We start from the raw sequence: 14,590 nt of genomic DNA, 5'->3' as shown, positions 1-14,590 counted from the left end.
AGCAAGAATCAGTTTAACAAAGATTGCGCAAAAAGCTGTTTATGTCTGTAGAAAACCCAGGAAATATAATGTCTGATTCTGTCACCTCAGACCATGCATCCTACTGTCAAATAACCACAGTGATTAACCATATAATTATCTGTACATTATACTCCATTAGATTTTATACTGGCCCAGGCTAGACTGAGGACAAAATTGACAGTATGGTTTCTTAACTGCATATTTGTGAATAGAATATGGATTCAGGATAATCTGCATTATGTAATATATAATGAAATATTATCATAACCTATCATAGCATGTCATATTATCAGTCACCAGGTAAGAAGCATACGGCAGATTGTATGTCCTGCACATTGCTCACTGATAGGTAAGCTAACGCTCTTTTCAACTCAACAACTATATGCTGCTGGCCAAGGTACACTGGGGATCAATGCATTGGCCAGGGGAAGGTCATTGATCTTTTCATTCAAAGACCTTCAGTGTATGAAGTAATTTTTTTTAGAGGAAAGGTCTTTTAAAGGCCTATATTTTCAGCTGCAGTACAATAATATTTTTTGTAAAGATGATATTCCAAGATTTAGCATACATGGAATGACAGTAAAACAGGAGAGAGAGAGAGAGAGAGAGAAGGGAATGTGAGAGAAATAGTAATGGTCAAAGAGACAGAATGATGAGAGAAATGGTGTAAAAAGATTTAGATTGTCCAATAAACCAATTCTTAACATTTATTCTCTTGACAGTCTAGACAGAGAGATGCTTGCCTTTCTTACCTTACCTTGTCTTCTGTAGAGAACACTTTAATTTCTTATAAGATCATGTGTGGTAAATAACAATATCAGGCTAAAATAAAACTTATTACTTCATACTCATTCACAAATTTTTCACACTAAAATAGGAGGTAACACTTTAAATTACAGCTCACTAATTACTGGTTAAGTACAGAGTAAGTACCTGTTAGGCAAGCTGTAAGATAAAATAAGTACTAAGTAAGTAAAGGGTATGATACTAGAAATATGTAGTTATTACTGGTATCTTACAAACATTTTACAAATATAATCATGAACCTGAATTATGGAATGATTCTGTACTTTCCTTGAATACCTTTTGAAGGCCTTTTTATTCCCACCACCCATTTGTTATTTTCAGAATTGAATCATTTGTTTACAGGTAGTGTCTCTCTCACACAGCTCTAGGATCCTGGAATTATGGGTCGGAACCTTGCCTCAAATGTGTCTCAGTGGGTTTCCTCCTTCAGTGTACACCCACAGTCCAAAATCATGACGACTGGCCGTGTGAAACTGCTCATAGTTGTGTGTGTGAGTGACCCTGTGAGTGTGTTCCTGCCTTGTGATTCCAGCTAGGCCCTGAATGCAATATGAGGCTGAACAGGATGAAGTACTTACAATTAAATAAACGAATGAATTAATGATTTTATATGTGTAAAGCACTCTATTTAAATGCTTAGGACTCATAAAAGCTGTGTGATTCTGAATTGTGATACATTCATGATTAATCATATTACAAATGTAAGTTTACGAGGATGCTTGCCCAAAACGTCATACTGGTACAGGTCTGGATTTGAACCATAGTGTGCTTCAGTCGTATAATCTTCAATAAATGCAACACATATTGCACTCAGTCAATAAAGACAGTAATTGTTCATCTTTTTCTTTTCTTTCTTGAGTAATGACCTCATCTTTAGCTTCTATAACTGTATCATCATAACCAGGGTTGCTGTGGGTCCATAACTTACCTGGAAACAATGGGCATGACACATCCTCGACAGGGTACCAGTCTATCACAGTCCTTTCCTAGTGATTGACTGATTACTCATGCACTAACCGATTGAATATGCATCTGTATCCCAGAAGTTGTTTTTGGACCAAAAGAGGACAACATTTTTGAAGAAAATTTAAAGAAACACTTTCCAGTTTACAGGGTTAAGAAGCAGGCAAAGTACCACAGCTTCCCTCTAAAATAATGAACAATGGAAAGTTGCGCCACTGCAATAATACCTAATTGCTATCTAATCAGTATTCGTTTATGACTTACTTTATGGGCCATGCCATTGATAACCTCAAATTTTCTTGAACAAGCTTAATGTGGGAATTATTAGTGGCACTTTTCCACTGCATGATACCTAGTCTATCTGGTACCTGGTAGGTTTTCCGTTACAAAGACTCCCCAGCCTCACCAAAATATAGCTGGTGACATTGTAAAACACTGTCTCGAATGGGAACCATGGGGCTTTGGAAGCCACAGCAACAGCAGCAGTAACGTTAAACATTGTGTAATCATTGTCTATTTACATCCTATTTTTTCACCAGTCCAAGGAGCATTTGATCCTCTTCAAAAGACCATGGTGTAATTCTAATGATATGCCATTGTGTTTACTGTGTGTTTTTTGAGTCACAAATATCAACAAAACAAACTATATTTGAATTTTTAATCACTAAACATGACATTACGTCAAATGGAGGCATAAACAATGTGCTTTATACAATGGTTGCAATGTTGCAACAACAAATATCTTTAGGGTTAAATAATTTTTTTATGTATTTTAAATTTTATATTCATAGACAATTAACACATTGTTAAAAGAGGGCCTTGTCTACAATCTGCAAAACCCTTACTTTCAGCTTCAATATTTCCAGTCTACCCCATCCATAAAGACTGTGTTGGCCATTACATTTAGATAAGATTTCACTGAAGCAGGCAGTGTCTGTCTGACCTGAATAACACATGTAGTTTATCAGTCTATCAGCTCTTACAGAAACAGATCAGTGTTGTATTATGGGGCTTCTGTTACGTAATCAATGCTGAGTCTGTTCACATGTTGAATGAGTGTCAAGGAGGAGTTACTTGTCATCTGTCATCCACAGAACATATACATATAAACCCATGCATTATTTGGATGCATCCAATGTCGAGCAATTTAGAGTTAAGACAAACTTTATTTCCTGTGGGTGGGGTCCTGTCAGGTCAAGAAGCTGTAAAGCCTTAAGTTCGTCTCCATTACACATGCCCATGTATGTTTTTTGATGTTCATACTAAAAAGGAGAGAGTTAACTGGTAATTTTATATAATTTAATTTATCTATTTTTTTTGACAGCATTCATTCATTGTCTGTAAATGCTTATTCAGTTCAGATTTGTGGTGGGTCCAGCTCCTACCCGGAATCACTGCGCACAAGGTGGGGACACACCCTTCAGGGGGAGCCAGTCCTTTGCAGGGCGACGCACCTATGGATACGTTTTGTTGAGCAATCAATCCACCTGCCAATGTGTTTTTTTTGGTGAGAATACACCAAATTCCTCACAGACAGCCACTGGGAGCGGACCCTGGAGCTATGTAACAGTGACACTAGCTACTGCACCACCGTGCTGCCCAGCTGCATTCAGAATTATTTATTGTGGGCAAGAACAGGCCCAAGGGCGGCATGGTGGTGCAGCAGGTAGTGTCGCAGTCACACAGCTCCAGGGACCTGGAGGTTGTGGGTTCAATTCCCGCTCTGGGTGACTGTCTGTGAAGAGTTGGTGTGTTCTCCCCGTGTCCGCGTGGGTTTCCTCCGGGTGCTCCGGTTTCCTCCCACAGTGCAAAAACACAGGTCGGTAGGTGGATTGGCGACTCAAAAGTGTCCGTGTGTGTCTGTGTTGCCCTATGAAGGACTGGCACCCCCTCCAGGGTGTATTCCTGCCTTGCACCCATTGATTCCAGGTAGGCTCTGGACCCACCGTGACCCTGAATTGGATAAGCGGTTACAGATAATGAATGAAAGAACAGGCCCATAATATTAAAAAGTCTGTGAATGTTTTCATTTTGAAAAGATAGAAAGTACCACAATATGGATAAACTTTGATAAGTTTCCAAGCCGAATAAGGGAGGTGTCCTAAAAAAATTGCATGATTAATTGTCAAACAAATGGAGGACTGTATCTGTGTAGTTAAGACAGAGCTGTACCATCTATAAAAAGTCTATATAAAGTTGTGGGACAGGTTCTTTCTTTTAAAGGTCTTTTTTCCAAACACCAGCATCTCCACCTTCATCAGCTGCCTTAATATTAACAGCACTTCTGCTTAAATCCTTATAATGGCACAGCATCCATCCATAGGCTGATTAGGTGTTTTCATTAGTTTGCCGAACTGAATATTACCAATTTATCTTTCTCATGTATCTGCTTCTTTTTCTTCTTCTTTCAGCTGCTCCCTCCCATCAGGGGTCGCCACAGTGGATCAACACAGTTCTTACGATCACAGTTTTTATGCTGGATGCCCTTTCTAACGCAACCCTCCCTATTCATCCAGGCTTAGGTACTGGCACTGCAATGCAGTGGCTTCTTTCTCATGTATAATAAAACAAACTAATACTCTTGTAGGAAATTGTCTTGTAGGGGTCCATGAGGACTTGAAAGGATTAGAGTTAGTTTAATATTCCAAAAGCAATTAGCTGTTTGGATTCTTGACAACTACATTCCAGTTATCTTCTTACAATTAAAAAACTGGACTGAAACACATAATTTATGTATGATATATTGTGAAAGGCCTATGTAGTTTTTTGCAATATAACATTATGAAAGAATGGAAGTAGTGATAATAGCAAAGAGTTTACTAAAGAGAAATTAGACACATTAAAGAAAAAAATGGTATTTTACTTAGTTGTTGAAGATTCTGTGCAATTCTTGTTTAATTAATTTTCTCCTATTTTAGCAAATAAATACTTGTTGTTATAAATAATTAAATTAATTAATAATTAATTGAATTAATGTCATCATCATCATCATCCACCATGAGGCAGCAGGTGGTGAAACAGGTTGTGTTACAGCTGGTAGGTGGATTTTCTATTCAAATGTGTCCATAGATGTGAATGTGTGAGAATGTGATGCCCTGAATTGGACAGGAACCCCATCCAGAGTGTGTTATTACCTTGTGTCTAGTGATTCCATATCCATCTCAACTGAATAAAGGGGATCATCATCATCATCATAATTTGTAGTACTGACATAATTTTTTGATACAAATGTATAAACACATGAATACTAAGCTGAGACATTGAGGGATTAAGAAAAACAATGGAAATAATATACTATATATATATATATATATATATATATATATATATATATTGCGCTATACATATAGTGCAACAAGAACACAATTTATAGGTGCTACTTTTACACATCCATGTTTAAATGAACACATTCACACTATAGATGGACTCTGAGCTACACATTTGTGTTGGTCTTCACCTTTGTACCAGTACTGATGAGCTCAGTTTTCTTTTCTCATGTCAGCCCTGTAGTAGCAAAAAGAAAGCAGATGGTAGCTGGAGAGATAGTAACAATGGTGGAAACATGATAGTGGCTCTGAGTAAGATGATTTACTGAGTTATTCACTGAGTGCTCTTGTGTATAAACTGCTGGTTCTCTGGATATTGTTCCCCATGTTAGAGGACAAATGGCTTTCAGGCCAACACCTATTTTGATTATCTGTGATAAAATAATTCACTGAATGAACCAAAATCATGGAATATAAAAAATGTCCACACACAACATTAAGAGTCCTCAGATCACACATAAATTTGATTTTTGGTTATTATTATTATTATTATTGTTGTTGTTGTTGTTATTATTATAATTATTATTCATTCGTTCGTTCATTCATTATCTGTAACCGCTTACCTAGTTCAGGGTCGCGGTGGGTCCAGAGCCCACCTGGAATCATTGATTGATTGATTGGATATATTGATGTGAATATGTCATTATGGGGGGATGTATTTTCTTATTTTGAATACTTTTCTTATTTTGTTTATTTTCATTTTTATAAAAATATTTATTTGAAATATGTGATTATGCGTAATGTGGGAAATTAATTTGATATTCCATTCAGGTCCTCAACGTAGGAAACCGCTTCCAAGGCCTAAAAGGTCAGCATAAGCATATTACTCTGAAAATATTTTCATCAACAAATCAAATAGCATTTCATTGTAGATTTGTGAGATTACTTTAATATATGTGTTAATTTGCAGACACACACACACACACACACACACACACACACACACACACACACCAACAAAACAACACTGCACAAATACATGCCAGTTTCAATTTGATGCCAGAAACACATTCAAAAACCTGGGACGGGGGCATGTTTACCACTCTCTTGCATCACATTCTCTTTTAACAAACTGAGAAACTGACGTACTGAACTGGCCGTGTCTTACTGAAAAAAGCAAGGCCTTAAGTCATCTGTTTGGCAGCATGTTGCTCCAAAACCTCTATATATCATTCACCATTAACGGTGCCTACACAGATGATCAAGTCACCCATGCCATGTGCACTAATGCATCCCGTACCATCACTGATATTGGCATTTAAATTATGAGTTTATAACAAGCCGGAAGGTCCCACATTCTTCTGCCCAAGGGGCATAACATTCATAATTTGAATTTCAAATTTTGATGTGTTGGACCACCCAACACTTTTCCATGTCACCTCAGTTAATCTTTATTGAGCTTAGGCTCAGTGCTGTCTGAGGGCCCGAAGCTGACCACAGGTAACCACAGCTAGCCAAAATGGGTTTTGGGCCTTTTACCTTGCATATATATTTATCTGGATTCTTTGAATCATTTAATAGTATATAGTGTAGATCCTCAAACCCCCTCAACTATTCTAAGTTGAGAAATGTTATTGCTGAATTATTGCCCATGCAGGATATGTTGTACCCCTCCTCATCTTTACTTCTGAAAGACTCTGCCTCTCTGAGCTGCTTTTTAAAACACAATAATGTATGTAAATTTTTCCAATTAACTTAATTTTTTTTTGGAATGTCTTGCTGGCATCAAATTCAAAATGGGCATATATTTTCCTCAATGTACACAATTTCTGTATCTATATTTTCTCAGTTTCAAAATATATTCTTCTTACTTTTTTTCATTTAACATATGATAATAAATAAATAGCACACCACTTGCACAGCATCACATGCTCTTCACATGTAAACTGTTAGCATGTGCAGATCCATAGTGAAGTATTAATACTCTGAGTGCTTATGTTTTTTGGAGAATATAATATAAAATATCTCTATTAGGAAATATTGTGTGTTTTTATTATGTATTTATCTGAATACAAATATTTAAATAAAGCTCCACTTATACATCAACCACGTGCATATATATGCTTAAGAAATCCAAACAACTCTTTTATACTTTTATATTGACTGTAAAGCACACAATTCAACAACAACCTTTCTAATGTTTGATTGTTGGTAATAATATGTTTATAGCACTGTAACAAGTCTACGCCTCCTGAAGTTTATAATAACACTGTATTAAAGTAAATCTACTTTTATAATTAAACATTATCATTCACCATCCAGTAAACAGGAGAAAATGTTTGAGCTTTGGAATGGTTAATAATGGCCTAGACAGTGTGTTCCTTATTGTGGCATGAACGTGACAAAAAGTGCTACTTCAAATGTTTGTATGGCAAATCATCCAAAATGGAAAAGAATATATTATTCCTTTATTTTACCTCATTTAGTTTCAGTCAGGCCTTAACAGCTATAAATGGTGACTGGAACTTTCAGCTTACAGTTTAACCTTAGGTTTACCCAGATACTTTCAACAGTGTGTCTATAACCAAAACAACAGACTACTCAAAATGTTGATATCTTGTGCCCAAAATAGATGCAATAATATACACTGCAGGACATCTTGTAATTACTAGGCTATAAAAGACTAGTTAGAGTCAGCATCAAGGCATTGCAATATGTAGCCAGGGTACCATGCACTGCATGGTCAAACTTTTGTGGGCAGCTGTTCATTCAACATCTTGCCCTCCTTTTGATGCAGTAGTAGCCACAAATCTTCTGGGAACACCCTGCACTAGATATTAAAACTTTACTGCACAGATTGTGTGGCATTCAGCCATCAGAACATTAGTGAGATCAGGTATTGATGTTGAATTAGATCTGGATCAAAAATACCACTCTAACTTATCCCAGACATATTGGATGGAGCTCCAGTATTCATAAAAACACAGTAAATAAAATGTGAAAAGAGCATTTCATAGTTAAAATTTACTTTGTAGAGTGTAGTCTAATGGTGTATTTGTGTTTGAACATATGTCTGTGTTTGTGTGTTTGTCATGGGCAGAGATCTATGCTGCATATGTTTTGTACATCATAAAGATACAGAAAAGACAGCAGTGGTCAGAGTTCCACTCTAATCACTTAACTGTCATCTAAATGATTATTATCATTGGAAAGAGCTAATGTCGGTCAGCCAGCAAAATAAATTGCCTAAGTGCATGGTACATACTGCGCCCTGTAATCAGACTGGAATTGTCTGGAATCACTGCAGTCATGAACTAAAATTTATATGAGGTCAGTGCACACATGAAATACAAATCCTGTTTTTATGTCCACACCGCGTTATTACACATTGCATTACAAATAAAGCCACGCATTTGTAATATTCTCATTTGTGCAACAGTCTGAGCTTGACAAACAGGATTTCAGTTGCAAATGTAGGATTCCTAGGTTGATTTAAACAAAGCATGAACAAATAATTCTCAACTTTGTCCTGTTGCCCTATTGGATGTTGCAGAGAGAGGTTGACATGAGCTTGCAGTCTGATTGGCAGTGCTGATGTAAAAACAACTGCAGAAACCAAAATCAATAATGCTAAACTCCAGAACCTCAATGTGCCAATTTTTTTCTATTTTTTATTATTATTTTTTTCATTTAATAATTAGATACAGTTTTCCAGTGCACTGGTATTTTGTCTGTTTTTCTGCTTGTGATTCAAGCCAATGATTTTAAAATGCAACACTTCTGCAATTCCAAACACTAATCTGACACCCTAGGTTAAATTCATGTGCTCCCAAAAACCTTCATACACTGGATTGGATGCTTTAAATTAGGCTCTGAAATATAGTGGGCAAAAATGCAGAGGTTTGGCGATGGCTGGTACATAATACACAGCAATGATACGCATGACACATAGAATCATCTGCTAAAATGCTTTGGTGTTTTCATGACTTTCAAATGAAATATTTTATTTAAAATTAAAAATATATATATTTTGGAATTTTGGTATGTACTGCACTAAACCGCTTATAATCAGGTGCAGACCAGCATGCAGTTCTCACAAAAGATCATTGCTCCTGACTGATGAGCAGTTAGGGTGATTAATAATTGTAAAGACTGACTGGGCTTTGGACTCAATGTAGGAATGTGTATTTAAACTTACACTAGCTGAGACTCTATGGCAGAGTATGTTGCAGTCTGACAACATATAGAAATTATAGTTTATAGAACAATGGATATTCAAGATGTCCAAATAAACATGTTTTAACATACCTTCTCCTCTGGTGAGAAACAGGTCAGTGTTTTGTTGTTGTTTTCCTTTCAGAGGTTGGTAAAGTGTGTTTTCTGAAATATGCTGACATGCTTATGCTTAAAATGTTTCATGTGAACTGACTAAATGAATTAGAAAAAAAAAATCAGGGATGCTGAATTGTTGAGAAGCAGTGACAGCCTGAGCACTTCTCTGATGAAGAATCACCTTATGACATGTAAAGGCTGCTAATTGTATTTCATGGTTTCCTGATGGGCTGAACTAACTGTTATTTATGCATGTGCCTCTTTTTTGCAAAGCAATTAACAGATATAAGCATGTTACAGTACTTATGCAGGTTTAGGAGTCTTGGCCAAGAACCCTTATTAATAAAGCCTGATATTCTTGCCCAAAAGAGGAATTGAGCCATTGCTGTGTAGAGGGAGTGTTATAATCCATTTAGCTATGTATCAGAATGAGATCTACAATTATTAGTCCTAATGTTTCTAAATGTTCCTGGGTAGGTTTATTTACCATCTTTTATACCTTTCTTACAGCAGGGCTATCAAACAGGTTTAGCCTAATAAGGAAGCTGTAATTGTAACAAAAACAACTGGATTTAGCACTGTGCAGTGGAACCCCTATTTATTATAATTTAATTGACAAATGTGTACCTGTGCATATGAAGACACGGCAAGCAACTCCATCACTTGAGCAGCAATATGTGGCGCCCCCTAGTGGAAGTCTCCACAAACTTTCTGAACTTACAGGTCTAGACATGACTAGGACTTGATTCCAGCCTGATCCCAGGTCAGACATAAACTTGCCTCACAGCGCGTGACATGTATCATTTTCACACGAGGCAGAATCTATAATCTCATCTGGCCATTAGTTAGCTGAAGTGCCACAAAAAGCTATGTTGTGCATTTTCCCAATTAAAAGGGTTTCATTAGAATAATGGAGGTGAGAAAGCAAGTAGGATTAGGTCTATATGCTAGTCCTCGATTAGAAATATAGCCTCACCTCAGGATTTGTTAATATTTTCTAATATGAGTTTCAGTTAAGCACCCTACAGAAAACAACATTTAAATACAGTTTGTCTCCTGCTGTTCCTCTTTATTTAGACCTCTCTCTCTCTCTCTCTCTCACACACACACACACACACACACACACACACAAACAAAAGATAGGAGCATATTCCTCCTGGTGGCCGTCCTCACGGAGCTGAATGTAACTACTGCCCTCTGCTGAACAACTAAAGAGAGCAAAAATGTTTTTTGTTTTGTTTGTTTGTTTTTTCCACAATAGAAAAAAGGACATATGTAAGATTTAATAAAGGAGAACGTTTTCCTATACAGACATCTGTCTCTGACCGTCTACATTGTTAGAAACTGAGATGAAGGAATATAGAAACTCTTTGACTATTTGGAAATTAACATTAACCGAAAAAAATGACCAATTTGTCATAGTTTTTAAAACCCGACTATTTGTAGTATCTTAGAGAGCGTGTGTTTTTCCTGCTAACTCAAATATATTCTTTCCATGGTCACGACAACGGAGAGTATATGGACTGAACCATCCTCTGGCGTAGGGGGGAAGCGTTGCTCAAATGCCACGACCGCGTTTGTATATAATGTTGTTTTGAGGAACAAAATATATTTTACTGTTTACCGTTAGAAGTGTATTCATACTTTATATTGTAACAATTAAAGTAACCTCGAGAATATTGGTAACGTATTACAATATTACAAATGTCCCCCTACAAATAGTTTTGTACGCGTCCATTGACAACGGAGCCCTGAGATGTAGGGTGTCAGATACCTCCCGCTGGCCTCGGCGATGATGGGCTCGCAAGTGTTTGTTTGAGAAAGCGATGGAGTCGATTCTGCCCTCAGAAGAATCAGAGATACTAATGTGTGGTCACATAAGTGTTTTAAAAGCTGTGCGAGAGCCTCGCTGTGTAATTGTATACTTTTGAGGGAAGCTTACTTTAAGAAGTCTGGTAGTAGGCAGCTGTATGTGTACTTTTACTTCTTTTTTCCATTCGCCCAACCGAGGACACTCCTCTCCTCCAGTATAGGACTGACTCAGCCTAGCTGCTTAAAACGGTGTCGTTTGCTCCTTTTCGGGCTTCTTACGGTAAGTTGGTGTTATCCTTAACTTCACGTAAAACTAATGACTTTATTTTAATTTAGCATTCGACTAACTGTCAGTGAAACGGCGTTTTCTGTAAATACTATAACCACTGTAACGGTCCATTTTCCTACTGCTCTTTATCTCGTCAACCGAGTGTCACTCCCTCTCCACACAACTTCTTGAGGAATAGTAGCTATATAGGGTCTTTCTAACCCAAATATGACAGGCCCTAGCCTAATTTTATTTTCTTTTAATCATAATCTTCACAATTTTACAGACTGATGGATGGATGGTAGGTGTGGCATGGACCTGTTCATCCATTAAAGATCCAATTCAGACAGATTTACGAGGTCAGCTCGGAGATTATGCTCATAATATGAGGTCTACTCCTGCGCCATTGAAATCTGTTGCTGAAATAGGGCGGGGGTGTGATTTAAGTAATGCAGCAGGTGTGATTAACAGACTCTGCTCCACTTCCACTGTTTTCTATTGTCTGTTTAGAGGTGGACAACATGACCATACTCTACCATTACTGTCACCAAGTTTATTGTGATAAACAAATGGTTTTATAAGTTTAACAAGGGTATTGTACATTCTAAAAACACTGACAAACGAACAGTTTTTAGTAAAAATAGCTGGTTTAATCCTGTTTAATTGGATGCAGTGCATTGAATTAAATGCCAGGCTAAATATGGATCTGGTTGTTCATTTTGTGTGTGTTAATATATTGTGATATGCCAATTTTGTGCCATGTCACTAAACTTATGTCAGTTGCCACTTTCCTCTATTCTGTACATTCTCTCTGTCAAAAGGCATTCAACTTTAAAAAACAAGCCGTTTCACTTAACAAAAAGTGTCTCAGAAAGGGTGCAGTTTTCTGTAACTATTGAATTGTGTCTGGTTTTTCTGTCCTTGGTTCTTTGCCCTCATGTGACTAATTACTCTTGTGTGGGGGTCACATCAGGGGTCACAGCATGTCCCCACACCAGTAGCAGGGGTCGATGATTCATGTGTAAGCAATTAAGACTCTGTAGACACATGTAATCAACCCCACAGTGAGTCTTGCTGACCCTCTGTGCTTCCTTTGGCTCAGGCCTATATGAGGCAAATCAGTTTGCTTCCTTATTATGCAGTCTTGACAGATGCACACAACGTGGAGATTGGAGATCCTTTTTTTTTCAGTGAATTAATTTTTCTGAAGCAGTCAGTGAAAAAAACAAGATGGCTTTTTGACACTAGTTTTGACAGCAATTTATTCTGGGGAGGTAGAAATATCCAACACTCAGCAATAGACAAATGTATAAGCTGTTTGTTTCAGTGACATCTTATGGTACAATGGAGCACATTGGATTTTTGTTCTTCTGATCTTTGACACCTGTCAGGATGGATTTTGGTTAGCCTGTTTAAAAAAAAAATTGGGGGGGAGGGGGGGCACATGGATAAATGAGTGTCAACGTAGAGACTAACACAAAAAGGTTAATGGAGTTGATGTTTTATGCATGATGGTTCAGAGATGATTCCTTGCTTCTGTACAGCTACCGAGAGAATTGCAGAGGCAGCTGACGTGTTCAAACCCACACGGTGTGTCACTGTGTTTCCAGCAAGCGCACTTGTGCTGAAAGCGTGCCTTAGTAGGAGGATAGACCACTCGGGAAGTAGCCTACTCTTAGAAGATAGAACAGGTTTACAGACTGCTACCATTTTAAAGGAATTTACAATTAATTAGACCCTGATATTCTTCTCATTTGTAGTGCCCTGTCAAATACCATGAAGAATTCCTCATGTACAGAAAACCTAATGACTAAAGCTTCAAGCATCTGCCCATTGGCTATAATGCTAATTTTTGTGGGAGGTTTGTGAGTATGTAGAAAAGACTTAGTATATTTTTAACAGAACTGAGATGAGTTGGAGTGTGGAGCTCTGCAAGTTTAAGAGGAGAATTGACTTGTAGGCCAATGACCAGTAGCCCAATAAGGAAAAGCATGCTCTGTGATAGGACACAAAAGAGGGGGCTGAACCATATTGGAAAAATTACTATCAGAATTACTGGCCAAAATATTATATGTAATATTTAATTTATTTTGCATTACTTTATATTGTATGTCCAGCAGTGTGACTGTTGTGCATGGTCACATCTCAGTGAGAGTGCTAAAACTATACAGTGTGCAGCTCTAAAAAAGATCATTTCCATTAACATGGACAACATAGATGAGAACTATGCACTTAAAACCTGGGCTGGTGTGAACGGAGACAGAGTGGCAAAGACGAGCAGTCATGGACTAGAGACCAGTAGCCTTTCAGTCAGTGTATACTGACTGAACTACAAACATAGTGTTACACAGGGAATATTGTAACTTAATTTATCTCTTGGTTTAACATTGGAAAACAGCTTGGATCATGAAGGTCAGTGTAATCAAAACTGTCATTCAACAAATATCTCAAACATGCATTCTATAAACATGAGGGGAAAAAAATCTTAAACATGCATCAACAGTCACAAATAAACAAATACATACCCTGCTCGTGTTTGTCAGTCTGCAGTGCTATTGGGTAAAAAATGGCATATTTTGAGAGCTTTCTGTGTTATGATTCACATAATGTTTTTTTTTGTATGAACTGAAATAAACATATGGAATTTCATGACTAAGTGTGTAGGGATTTGAGCTGAATTTAAAAGTGACACATCCCTGAAATTACTTGCAAAGACTGCATCTATAAAACAGACTTTGAGACCTGTGAGGCACAGGTCACTACAGAATCCTGGGAAGTCCTGGGAAATCTTGGCAGTAGGGTATCAGTTTTCCATTCCCAGTTAGTCAGAGATATGTGTAAGCCCACTTGCTCTGCAGCTGTGATCTGCACTCATGCTCTGTAATAGTGTGCTTTTTTAGATACAATAATGTATGTTGAAAAAAAATACATTCCAACATTTGGTTTATTTTAGTCTTCCTCCATCAGCTTTTACAATGTTCCATTCTGGCGTTGCATCATTCAGAACAAAGATGGCTGAATTTCAGTTTCTGTAGCTGCACCACTACTGTGACGTTGTTATTCTAACCAAAACAGGGCCTGTGAGGACACTTCTTGCTATATACAGCACATTTTTCCTTAC

General features: G+C 37.4%; 1 protein-coding gene across 2 annotated transcripts in view; it reads left to right on the top strand.

The window, feature by feature from the left end:
• Positions 1-14,590, top strand: part of hpcal1 (hippocalcin-like 1) — a 48,782-nt gene that overhangs the window by 23,314 nt on the left and 10,878 nt on the right. The window contains exon 1 of one of the 2 annotated variants that reach the window (XM_066676726.1): positions 11,186-11,481. The exons of the other annotated variant lie outside the window; for it this stretch is intronic. The gene's annotated coding sequence lies outside the window, so the exon portion shown is untranslated. Of the gene's footprint in view, positions 1-11,185; positions 11,482-14,590 lie in introns of those variants that run through there. 2 annotated transcript variants of the gene reach the window in all.

This window comes from Hoplias malabaricus, chromosome 7 (genome assembly GCF_029633855.1).
Source record: "Hoplias malabaricus isolate fHopMal1 chromosome 7, fHopMal1.hap1, whole genome shotgun sequence".
Taxonomy (NCBI): Eukaryota; Metazoa; Chordata; class Actinopteri; order Characiformes; family Erythrinidae; genus Hoplias; species Hoplias malabaricus.
This window is presented reverse-complemented; position numbering and strand designations above follow the sequence as displayed.